Genomic DNA, 13,797 nt, shown 5'->3' with positions numbered 1-13,797 from the left:
ACCCCTTATGGTGTTTCATACTTTTTATTTTTAAAATAAACAAGACGGAATATATCAACAACTATCGAAGGCTTCTCTTTTTCTTTGCGATGGATAAAATTTAAAAAAAAAAAAGGAAAAAAAAAAGAAAAAAAGTTTTGTTTTTTTTAATTATTTTTATTTTTACCCTGGAAGAAAAGGAAACTTATGTCTGTTAAAAACAGGTAAATAATATTTTTAATATTATTACTAGTTAACGAGCGGGTAGTTGATGTATTCATTTTTTTTTTTTTAATTCGACTTGATAAAAAATACAGACAAATTTTTATGATATACGTCCTCATCACGGAAAAAAGATGTCGTATTCCAAAAATCACGTCAATTGATAAAGTAGTTTCTTTTTTTATATAGAAAATTTTTAGCGATTGTCAGAGTAAAATTGCATCAATTATAAGGCTGATTTTGATCTCGATGGGTCGAATTGAGTTGTCTGCCCCTTTATTATAAAAATGGCGGATCAAAAAAAAATAGCGCTTTGTTATAAAATTTGATTAGTTAAAAAATCTACTTGATCAATTTACGTGATTTTTGGAATATGACATCTTAGTTTCATAAGATTTGTCTGTATCTTTGGTTTTTTTTTTGTGTTTTTTTTTTTCAGTGGAATTCTAAACAAAAACCCATAACTTTTCGACCGATAACCTCCGACTTTCCTCAAGTAGTATACCTTTCGAACTTAAGAACGTTTAATTATCCAAAATGCAAATTCCTTATCTAAAAAAAAAATAAAAAAAATCCGAAACCGTTTAACCCGGTTTTATATTTTTAAACAAACATTTCTGAAATTGTATTTTTAATATCTGAGACAATTAACTTTTCTTCTCGTCTTCAGGCTATGATCAACCTGCATTATCTGTTGTGTTTTCGGTCAGAGAAAAAAAAAAAGAAACTGTTCTGGGTTAAGGATTCCCTTAAAAACTAACTTTGGTGCTAATGTACTTACTGATCCGCGCTATTTTTTTTTTTTTTTAATCGTATTTCCAAGTTTAATTAAAGTTTTATGTTTTTTTTTTTTTTTCAATTGTAAGGTTAAAGTACAGAATAGCTACAAAGCACCCTCCCCATGTTAAGAATGGCTTTTTAAATAATAACGTTATTAAGCACGGATCAATAAGTGCATGGGATGGCATGAGTACCCTAACTTTATCCACGTGGGGAGACTAGCAATTCGGAACATTTCCGGCTTAGTATCTGTTTTGTCTTTGAGTGCAACCCATTTTAGTGTTTGAAAGGCGACAGATCGATTTTTTTAATTTTTTATTTTTTTATTTAATACAATATTGCAGAAAGAAGGGACATAACTTAGATTGTTTAATTTAGAAAATATATTTTAGATTAAAGTTCAGTTAAATTACTTAAAAAACAATTTGATATGAATTTAAATTTATGAAAACAGAACTGGAAATTATTCAAATTTTAATTTATTTACTTAATTTAATTAAACTGTTTTTGTTGTTTAACTAAACTGGTAGTTATGTACTTATTGTACTGCCTGCGTGCCTGCCTGCGCTGAAATAATAACGTTAGAAAGCCATTCTTAACATGGGAGGGTGTTTTGTAACTATTCTGTAATAAATTATTACATATACATAATAATAAATAAATAAATAAAAATCTTGGTGCTTATGCACTTATGTTACCATGCTATTTTTTTAAAAAAATAATATTTTCAATTTAAAGTTTTACGATATCTTTTTGTATTATGTGAAAGTACAGAATGATTACAAAACACCCTCCCTTCCCCAGGTTAAGAATGGCTTTCTAAATAATAACGTTATTTCAACACAACATAAATGCATAAGTACCAAACTATCTCCCCTGTTTTACGATTTGTCTCCCTTGTTTGATCTGTCGCCTTTGTACATTTGTACAAGCACCGGCGGAGTTATACAACCATCACCCCCATGCGTAATTTCTATACTGATCGGTTTTTTGAAAATTTTCACTGGATTATTATTGATTTGGACACCAGATTATGAAAAATAAACAACATTTTGACATTTGAAAGGGGTGCTCACTTTTTAGTTACAACGTTCTGGTAAATCGGTCGCCCATTATTTTTTTTATTATTTTTTTCTAAATACGGAAGTGTCTTCGGGAGATATGAAATGGTCCCATGTTGACGGAGCAAAGGAGGCGTACGATATGAAAATTGACAACTGGATGGAAAATTATGAAACATTTCTCCAGCATGTTAGTGAAATTTATAATACTTAAATTTTTTTTTTTAATGCTACATTAAATAAAAACACTAAAAACATATCCAGTTAGATAAAAAAGTAACTTATCTTGCCTTTGATAACATTTACTTGTTATATATATATATTTTTTTTTTTTTTTTTTTTTTGACAACTTTTTCGAATCTGTGTACAGTAATACAAACCCAAAAAACTAATTAAGTTACAAGAAAAAAAAAACTCGAAACTTTATTTTCATAAAAAAAAAAGTCATGTTCATTCTATGTTTTTTTTTCTTTGAGAAACAAAAATATTTTTGATTTACATATGCGCATGCTGTAGAGGCTCATATCATTTTTACTTTCTATGGTTTTGATATACCCGCGTTTTTATTGGTTACAAAATGGGTGATTGATTTATCAGAACGTTGTAACTAAAGTGAGCACCCCTTTCAAATGTCGAAATAATCAATTTTTTTTCATAATCTGGTTAATTAGTGTCCAATCAATAATAATACAGTGAAAAAATTTCAAAAAACCTATCAGTATAGAAATTACGCATGGGGTTGATGGTTGTACAACTCCGCCCAAGAAGCAAGCACCTCCTTTTTGTGGATGCGGAGGGGGGGGGGGTTCTTTTGCTCTCGTGGGGAATCAATTCACTAGGAAGACCCTAATGAACCTTTTTAATTTGAAAACCCATCTAATTTCATCTTCAACCAACAGCTTCTTTCTTAGTCAACACAAAAGTCATTACGTGCTTTAACTATTATTTAATATTGATATATTATACTAGTTAGTCTTAGTCGATACTAAATTATTAATAATTACTAACTATTATCACTTAGTAGATTAATTAATATTACTAATATTACTTACTAATAGTTACTGGAGCATGGTTTGCTGTCGTTGGATCGTTGTTTACATATTTTAATGGACAAAAATAACGATTGTTTTTTATTCTTTGTTACACTAAAAAAAAAAGAGGGAATGTTATCTTGAACATTTCAACTTTCTAATTGTTGCCAAATGTTTGCGATTAGTTTCGTATCATATTGCAACAAGTATGACGTTGAAAAAATATTGTCCCGTTCGTTTTTTATGGATAGCAAATAATCAAACCAATATTTTTTTACAATTTTTTTTTTTTTTTAATTTTATTTTATTTTACAAATATTAAACAAACAAATTTAATTAACCTTTTTTTTTTTTTTTTCTCGTGAGTAACGCGAACGCGCCGACGTTAACCGAGCAGAAAAACCGTTTAATATTTCACAAAAATTCTGTTTACATAAGAAGACGGTGTGTGTGTGTGGGGGGGGGGGAATTGTTTTGGCGGCACGGTAACATAAATGCCTTTTTTTTTTTTTTTTTTCAAAATGATTTTCAAAAAGTTGGAATTAAAACTTAGGAAATTTTTCTTCTTTTCTAAATTTTACATTTTTAATTTAAATTTTATTTTGCAAATTCAATATATGCAAAATTGCAAATAATTAGTTTATCTAGGGATAAAATTAAGTTGTCTAGACCCGACCCGAGCTAGTTATAGTAAAAAAAATTTCTGTGCTTGTTGAGAGAAGCGACAGAACGATTTTTAAATGTCATTTTAAGCATAAACAACATTACTTAATTACCATGTCGAAAATAGTAATATATCCAAAAATTACATAAATCGGATCAAGATTAGATACCCCGTAGCAGACGACAAAAATAGGCGAACAATTCAAGGGGCACCGGTTGTTCGACCTTGACATTGCCGTTAGTTGTTTGTAAACACATCAAATAGCAGACATTCGAATGTTCGCGAGCAAGATTTTTTAAAAATATATTTACAAAACTTTTAAAGATTTAAAAGAAAATATATATATATTTACAAAACAGTTTCTTTAATATTAGATATTTACAAAACTTAAGGATAAAAAAAAACAAACTTTTTTTCTATTTACACAAAACTTTTTAATGTAAGTAATAAAACGAACGTATTAAAACAAAAAATATTTAAATAAATAGGTGTCTTTCTGAGTACATTCTTTTTATATATTTACAGAACGAATAATGATATAAATAAATGGTAAATTTTTACGACGTGCCCCACTGCCCCAGCATATTATAAACACTCCAACCTCCCTATGTTAAGAACGGCTTTTGGAATAACCCCCACCCAACCTCAAAAGCCGTTCTTTAACATGGGGAGGTTGGGAGGTGTTTATTTCGAAAGCTGTTCTTAACATGGTGTGGCTGCAGGCTGAGGTGTTTATACTACGCTGGGGCAAGTCGTAAAATAATACCAAATAAATAAATAAACCGAGGTTATAACTGAGAATTTCGGATGATGTCAATTAAAAAATACATAATTAAAAAAAAAACAAATTGAAATAAAATTATTATAACCAAACTTTTTATGGCAGAAACAAATATAAAATAACTGACTTGTTTGGATTTTTGCGACCAAGATTAATTTTTATGTACAGTGTGTGTGTGTGTGTGTGTGTGTGTTTATCTTCGTGCGTTTTTAATACAATTCAATATTTATTTAAAGTGCTATGTATGTAGGTGGTCAGTGGAGGAGAAATCCTTCTAGACCGAGGCAATTTTCATGCATAAAATCACAAGTATAAACAATCGAGATTTTAAAAAATATATTTTATTCACATATCTTATAACTTTTATTTTTATAAAGATGAAGTGTAGTATCACAAGATACAAATCTTTTTATAATTTTTATTTTTATTTAAAAAACAAAAAAAACTTGCTTTTTGCTTACTTCTCCATAAAGACAAATTAAGGGCAAGTAAGTTTAGCGTCCGAAAATTTCAGTTTCTAATGTTTTGCAATTAATATAGGTCATTCATTTTTATCTTATTTTTATAATAATTACTGGCTGTACCCGGCCATGCGTTGTTCCGTTGCTGTGGCTCAGTTTGTTAAAATGGAACACATTCCTCAAGAAAAATTGCATTTTGTTCATTTATTTACTTTTATTATTTTTACAATTTTTTTTTATCAATAAAAGTTCCCCCCCCCCAAAAAAAAAAATTAATTTTTTACCATAAATTGTAAGGTGAAAGTTTTTTTTTTTTTTTTTTTTTTTGTTTTTTTTTAAAAGAAATTTGGCAGTAAACGTTTCTTTTTGAAAACGGAATTTTTATTATAAAAAGAACAGATGAATGCTTTATATGAACATTGTAAATAGTTAGGTGAAAGTAGACAAAAGTTTTTTTGTTTTTTTTCCTCCAAGAGACTACAAATTATTTTTTTTCAACAGATGTTAAGAAAAACAGAAAACATACTTGCATCATTAATTATGCAAAAAAAATAAATAAAGTGTAAAACTTTCTGTTATTAATGTTTTCTAAAAAATAAATACAGTAAACTTCGCTGAAGTGTTAGCATATGATGCATCTTAAAAAGTTGGTTCATGCTGACAATTAAATAAAATAAATGTCTAAAAATTAGTAAAAATAAGTAAAATCATGAATGACGGCTCTTGGGGGGGGGCAAGTAAGTAGGAACAACACAATCATTTGTGTAAAATAATTAATATTCGAGAAATTGTAAACAATAACAAAAATACCTGATACCAAATGCAGTAAAATTCGAGTATCTTTTATATGTGCTGAAACTGTGTTTAAGTTATTTTTATTTCATTTCTTTTATTAAAAGTTGTCTTTCCAACAATTAACTGGCTGCATGTCGTTTAACCATTGGGGACTTCACTCTTGGAAAATTGTATAAAAAATCTGACTATCACTAACTCTAAATTTGGGAGTGGAACTCGAACTTAGGGTTAGTGGTAGATAAGTCATTTGTTAGGTGTGTGTCAGAAATTTCGTGAAAAATATTGAATAATTCCACCCCGTTTTCCAAGCTTTTCCTCGAAAAATGCAATTCAAGCCCTAATTTTTTTTGCAATTAAAGGACCAAGGTTTCATTAAAAAAACAAAAAACAAAAGAAAACAACGTGATTTAAAAAAAAAAAAAAAAAGGTTTTAAACTTGGGACTTTACAGGTAAATTTCTAAAAAACACTACTTTTTTGTTTTAAATTTGAATATATTATTTATTGATCTTTTATCTTCAATTTGTGATATATAACACTTTGGTGAGTAAATTAATTATTTACTTTTTAATAGACATTTCAAAATGGGGGGGCTTGAATTAAAAAAGAAAAAACGTTTATCTAAAATATTATATTCGGTTTATTGGAAAGATCATAAAATTTCACACATTGACTCTGAAAATATCGTAAAAATTGAATCAATAGAAAAATTTTGATAGATTTTTAAAGTTTAAAAATTGAAAATACTGAGCTCGTAAAATTCAATTAATTTCATTAGTTTTTTAAAAAATAAAAAAATAATATTTCTATTACTTTTTATACAACTTTAATAGTTTATTTTGGAAGTATAATCCATAAAGAAAATAAACAACCCACTTTTAAAAGAAAAATTACGAGTTTTTTATATTTTATTCGCAGTTTCGTGTTAGGGGTGTACAAAATTCATACAAAAATTCTGATACACCTAGTCATTTGTTTACAACTTTTGAAAAATTAAGCCTCCTTACTCCTTAAGCGATAAGCGGACATTTTATTTTTTTTATTCAGTGTGTAAAATCCACTTTGAACATATTTGGAAATTAGAAAAATGAAAAATAAAAAACTTTGTTTTAGCATGTTAAAAGTATTTAGGTTGGTAGATAATTAAATTCTACTGTGTTTGGTATAAGTTTTTTTTTTTTTTTCTTTTTTTTTTTGCTGTTGTTTCTTGCTTTTTAGAATTTTTGACTAAGGGTGGTTGCTTAGATCATATTTTAAACTAAACTACGGAGGTTGGAATGCCCCCACCCCTAAAATGTACTTGGAAAAATCGATTTTATAGCGAGATTTAAGAATGGTTAGCTGAAAAAAAAAGGTGAAAAACAAAACAAATAATCAATAAATAATTGTTACCAAAGGCAATAAATGCTACTTTTTTTTACTTACATGAATGATTTTATTTTATGTTTTAAAGTATTTTCAAGCGCTTTTCTTTATTTTTTAATCTAAAATTGCGGGTGTGTGGGTGCGAAATATCTCTAGATTTTCTAGAATTCCCCGCTAGATTGCAAACGAAATTTCCAGATCTAGCGGGAAAACCACTAAATTGGAAACACTGGTCACGTGACGGCAAGCGGTGATAAATAATTGTCTATAAATAAAATAAATGGTCTATTGGTACAAAGAAAACCACCTATTTATTATAGAAAAATTAAGTATAATGTTATAATTAAAAAGAGATATATAAAAACACGCATGGGTACAGTAAACATATTATACCAAAATGTCGAAGCAATCATTTATTTAGTTATTTAGACTATTAATTACGAACAAACCAAGAGTTACATTTTTATATATATAGATTATTAGTTTTATTAAAGTTCTGTAAATATATTTAAAAAACGCACTCAGAAAGACACCTATTTATTTGAATATATTTGGTTACATTTACGTTCGTTTTGTTACTTACACAAAAAGTTTTGTGTAAATAGAAAAAAGGTTTTTTTTTTTTTTTAATCATTAAAACTTTTGTAAATATTAAAGAAAATGTTTTGTAAATATATTTTTTCTTTTAAATCTTTAAAAGTTTTGTAAATATATTAAATCTTGCTCGCGAACATTTGAATATGTTTGCTATTTGACCTGTTTACAAGTTTACAAACAACTAACGGCAATGTCAAGGTCAAACAACTGGTGCCCCTTGAATTGTTCGCCTATTTTTGTCGTCTGCTACGGGGTATCTAATCTTTACTTGATCCCAAAAATCTATTGAGTGGAAAGTTATTTATAGTTAAAAGTAATTTTTACGAAAATTGCATTTTTCGTAGATGTTTTAAAGCAGACGGTGACGAGTTCAGAAACGGGACATAATTCAGAACGCAGATTTTAGATCACATGCTAATGGCATCGAACTTGTGTAACCTATATGAATTTTTCATAATTTTTGGATTTTCAACATGACAAGTAATATTGTTTTTTTGCTTAAAATGATATATTTAAAAAACAAAAATAGATCTGTTACCTCTTTCTCAGCAAGCACCAAAATTATATACCGCCATCCGTCTCCTTGGAGCTACCAGTGGTGAGGGGGTGGGTAAATTGCTTATTCATTTTTTTAATTATTCATAACTGCCTCAAACCAGCAGTTCAATAATTTAAAACTAATTGCGGTGCTAAATACACTTACTGATCCGCACTATTTTTTTAAATCGTATTTCCAAGTTTAATTAAAGTTTTATGTTTTTTTTTTTTTTTTTTTTTTTAATTCATTTGTAAGGTTAAAGTACAGAATAGGTACAAAATACCCTCCCCATGTTAAGAATGGCTTTTAAAATAACGTTATTTCAGCACGGTTCAATAAGTGCATGAGTACCCTAATTGCAATATGATTTGTGATTTATGTGTAAGAATGGTGATTATTATAATCACTGATTATATCGATAAGCCATGGTTTCGATTTATACTCTCCTCGTAATCCTATTGGCTCTGATGAGGTCGCATAGACCGAAACCCTAACGTGTGGATGTAAGCCAAAAAGCTACATGCGCACCAGCTCTACTAATAGCCACTGTAGTATGAGCACTCTTGAAACGGATATATTGTCGACATGATCTAGCAATAGGCCCAATTTTATCCAATATATATATGAGATAGATATGGCTCCAGAGAGTGGCGGGCGGATTGATTGTAATATATATATATATATATATATATATATGTGTGTGTACGTAAAGAAAAACTGTGTACAAATTAAAGTATAAATAAATAAATAAAATAAATAACGAACGAATAAATATTTTAAATTCTAAAATTCTTCATTTTCTTGGTGAAAGTCGATGCAAACAAAGAAGAAAAAACACCTAAAAACTTTGTTTTATTTCTTGGGCAAATAGCCCTTTTGTACCAGTAAGTGCGTGTTTTTTTCCATATCACAAAACAAGCAAGTTTAGTTCTAATTTAGAATTTATACTAAAAAAATACAGAAAAATCTATATGATGTACTCTAGTAGATGTTTTTCTTTGATGCTTATTCAAATTGGCACTTATGGCGGCAATTAAAAGTAAAGAAAATACAGATAAGCCTGTATGATGTACATATTCGTTACAGAACGAAGATGTCATATTCCAAAAATAATGTGATTTGATAAGTATTTATTTTTTTTTGCGGACCTGTACGAGAGTGCCCCCCTAAAAATGTGTGTTTTACGCCTTTTTTTTTAAAAGCTTTTTTTTCGACGATTATCGTAAAGTGCAGACCTAAGTATCATATTAGCAGAAAAAAATTTGAAAGAAAAAAAAGTAATTACTTTTAAGAAGAGGGTTCACTTTCTCGTTATAATGTTCTACTTTGTTGCTACCTGACTTACTGTCCATTTCTTTACCGACATGTCACGTGATTAGCACGTTATAACGAGAAAGTAAACCCCCTTCTTAAAATTCATTAATTTTTTTAATTTTTAAAAAAATGTTTCTGCTAATATGATATTTAAGTCTGTAATCTATGATAATCATCAGAAAAAAAGTAAAAAACACGCATTTTAGGGGGTGGGCACTCTCGTACAGGTCGTCCGCCCAGTTTAGTAGATAAATCGCTAAAAATCATAAAATTTTACTTTCTTACTTATAAAAAAACTTAAACTACTTGATCGATTTACATAATTTTTGGAATATGACATCTTCAATCTGTAACGAGTACGTACGGATTTTTCTATATTTTCTTGATTTTTAATTGACGTGCCAGTTTGAATAAGCACCCCTTCTTTTTTTAACTAAGAAAATCAAAATTTACAATTTTTAGGGATTTTAATAGTAAATTGTATCAATTATAAGCCTTATAATGGATACAATTTACTATTAAAATCCCTAAAAATTGTAAATTTTGATTTTCTTAGTTAAAAAAAGAAGGGGTGCTTATAATTTATAAGGATGATTTTGATTTCGATAGTTCGAATTGAGTTGTCTCTACCCTATTTATAAATCATGGCAGATCAAAGCACTACGCCTCGATTAGTTATAAATATTGATTTTCTTAGTTTAGAAAAACTACTTGAACAAGTGATCTGATTTTTGGAATATGCCATCTTGTTCAGTGACGAGTACGTAACATCATATATATATATATATATATATATATAAGGGTAATTCTAAATAAGCATCACAACTTTTTTTTTTTTTTTTTTAGTTAAGACCTTTGTCAGTTCACTCATGCAAACTTGTTTTTATTATTTTAAATGGAGAGGGAGTGCCCTTCATAAAATTGCCATCTTCTCTCTCGTATATCAGATGACTGCTTTAAAGAAATAATACAACCTCTATCTTAATAATGATAATAATAAAACTAGAAGACCATTTCGCGTGAGCATGTTTTTTTTTTTGTTTTTTTTTTTTCGTAATTATGTAACTTGTATATTGAATTGAGGTTGAGACCGAAGTCTAGTATCTGTTCTGTTCTCGATCAGTGAAGCAGAGATCCTTTTTGGACACTATTTTTTCCCCCAATCCAAACTACCCCATTTTAGGAGCTTACTCCCCCTCCCTTACGCATTAAAAACTGATTTTTTTTTTGTTTAATCCGGCCCTCGTGGAAAGACAGGTCCTGTATATTTAATTATCATTTATTTATTTACTATTAATTGAATATTTATTAAAATCAACAATTCAATGACGTAAAGTAAAACCGATTTAAAAAAAAAAAAAAAAAAAAAAAATCTGTTATCTTTGCGATTATTGTTTCAACTGCACTTCCGGTTGACTCTCTCCATGTTAAGAATGCATGTTTCTAAATAATAACGTTATTTAAAAGCCTTTAATATGGGTATGGGAAACTTCCTGTACATATTCTGTACTTTCATCTAACAATTTAATAAACAAAAGACTTTAAGAAATTAAACACGAAAGAGCAACTGGTAGTGAAGTTGAAGCAGTGATTGTAAAGATAACCAATATCCCATTTTAAAATTACGAAATTTCACCATGGACATGAAGTATGTGCCAACGTTAGAGATGCTTTCCATGTGGTAGGGACATCTCCTGAGAAGACCGTAAATTACCCTATATGGTGTTTCTCCGTTGCACTTGCTCACACCACTTACATATAAACACCACTGTGTTTATATTTGTCCTCTATCGCCCCCACAACAGTGGAATTACTATCTTTAAAAGCATATCTGTGAAAATTGACCAGATCCTGTCTGGTCATCCTTCGTTCGGTTAACATTCATGTCTGTGGAGACTTCAATGTAAAATGGTTAGCCCACTCAAACAAGACAGATGAGGAGAGGTTCTGTCACAATTTCTCTATTGCTTATGACCTAACTCAGATTGTTCATGAATCCACCTGTGTGCCTGACACTGATAATCTGTATGCAAGTCTCCTAGACCTTTTTCTCATAACTTGCCCTGAGCTATGTTCATCCTCCGTTCTGTTTCCACTGTGATCTTGCGACCACTTGGTTGTATCAGTTAAGATAAAAACGAAATTTAATAAGTCTTTAGACGCACCTCTTTATTGTACAGTATATCGATACTCTATGGCTAACTGGGATAGTTTTTGTAAATTTATATCGGATCTACCTCTGCATTCCATGTTTAAAAAGAATGTGTCCTCTATAGTATCAGACCTGATGGAATAGTTAATTGTATGTATAGACCACTTCATACCCTTCAAAAATTTCCAACAGAAACCTAACAGGCAGCCATGGTTCTCTCCAGAATGTGCTACTGCCATTGTGCACAGAAATCAGTTTTTCCATTGCTTCCAATGTAATAGATGTACCGAGACTAAAGCCGTTTTCAGGACTGCCAGCAACCACTGTAAAAGAGTAATAAAGAACGCGCGAGAAAGTTGTATGCTTAGTCCAAAGTAGCTGAGTAGTGGCTTGATTCTCACCAGTTTTGGAAATAGCAAACATGGTTCCGAATAGAAGCATGTGCTCTATCCCAACCATCATCAATGAATCTGAGGTAATTTTGCCAACATCAGACAAAACCAAACTCTTTCCAGCTAATTCTGCTCTGTGCGATCAGGGCCGCCAACACTCCATATTTCCTACTGTGTCTAAAAACACGCTATGTGACACACAAATATTTTTGCGGGATGTTGCCAAGCTAATCAAAAACCTCAATTCCAGTAAACTGACCCGGATCGCATTCCTATTAGAGTGCTCAAAAGGCTTCAACCAGAACTAGCTCCCATACTTACAAAGCTGTTTAAGCATCGTCTTAAGGAGAATTGCTTCCCAACACCCTGGAAAACCTCATCAGTATGCCCTGTATTTATAAATTCAAGTGATCACTCATCTTTCAATACAGACCAATCAGTCTCCTGTGTGTCATGAGTAAGTTGCTGGAATCTGTATCAAATAGAGAAGTAGTCAACCACCTCAACAAAAATAATCTTAGTAACATGCAATCTGGTTTCCATTCTGCTAGATCTACAGCAGGTATGCTAATGGTTATATCTCATAGGATTAGCGAATCTCGCAATAGAAGCTTCCTTACTAGGCAATTGCTCTGACATATCAGAGGCCTTTGATAGGGTATGGCATAAAAGTCTACTCTACAAGATCTCTAGCTACATTATAGTTGGAAATATCTTCTCAACTATTAAATCATTTCTCTATGATAGGTTCATAAGAATAGTGGTTAATGGGCAGAAATAAAAAGCTCACAGTATTAATGCTGGAGTCCCCCAGGGGTCCATCTTGACAGAGTTCAAAATAGACTTTGTAGCCTAGTGGGAGATGCCCTTTTCTCTTCCTTGCAATCTCTTTCCCACAGAATAGATGTTGCAAGTCTCTCTGCTTTATCGTTATTTTCATGGTAAGTGCTCATCTAAGCTCCAATTTATGATTTCCTCCTTGTCAAACTTTCATGAAAAACACTCGTCTAGTTGAAACCACTATCAATAATTTCCCCCACTCTTTATCTGTACCTAAACCAAAACATAGATTCCATGAACAAAGCTTCTTTCTTAGAACTGCACATCTGTGGAATGCGTTTTCCTGCTTTCCAGCTGACTAGAATATGGTTGTCTTCAAGTTCAATGTAAACAAATTCTTGATGAGCTGTCCCCTTAAGTAATCCAATTTACCAAATTTCCACTGATAACAATTACTATGATGTTTTCCCATTGACAGACATTAACCCTCATCCTCGAGTGGCCTCTGGGCCTTGATAAGTGGCACCTCCTTTGTAATCCCCCCCCCAAAAAAAATTTGAATTCACTAAAATACATTTTTTTTTTTTTTTTTTTTTTTTTAAATCCTGAAATAAGATACGGCTTTTAATATATTTTGAATTATTTTTCTTCAGTTTAATTTTAATTAGATAAAAAAAATTGCATGCAGATTTAGGCACAGATAGTGGGAGGCATTGTTGATAGTGGTTTCAGCTAGATGAGTGCTTTTTGTGAAAGTTTGGCAGGAGATGATCATAGATTGAAATTCAGACAGTCATTCCCATAAAAAAAATAATGGAACAGAGTCAGGCTCGCAACATCTTTCCTGTAGGGATTGCAGAGAGGAGAAAGGGGGCATTACCTACTA

General features: G+C 30.4%; 1 protein-coding gene across 3 annotated transcripts in view; it reads left to right on the top strand.

Moving 5' to 3' along the window:
* The window catches only part of LOC145259781 (uncharacterized), a 353,454-nt gene that overhangs the window by 14,377 nt on the left and 325,280 nt on the right, over nt 1-13,797 (top strand). The window contains exon 1 of one of the 3 annotated variants that reach the window (XM_080117541.1): nt 75-203. The exons of the other annotated variants lie outside the window; for them this stretch is intronic. The gene's annotated coding sequence lies outside the window, so the exon portion shown is untranslated. Of the gene's footprint in view, nt 1-74; nt 204-13,797 lie in introns of those variants that run through there. 3 annotated transcript variants of the gene reach the window in all.

This window comes from Euprymna scolopes, chromosome 35 (assembly GCF_053919585.1).
Source record: "Euprymna scolopes isolate OS-2025 chromosome 35, ASM5391958v1, whole genome shotgun sequence".
NCBI classification, from domain to species: Eukaryota; Metazoa; Mollusca; class Cephalopoda; order Sepiida; family Sepiolidae; genus Euprymna; species Euprymna scolopes.
This window is presented reverse-complemented; position numbering and strand designations above follow the sequence as displayed.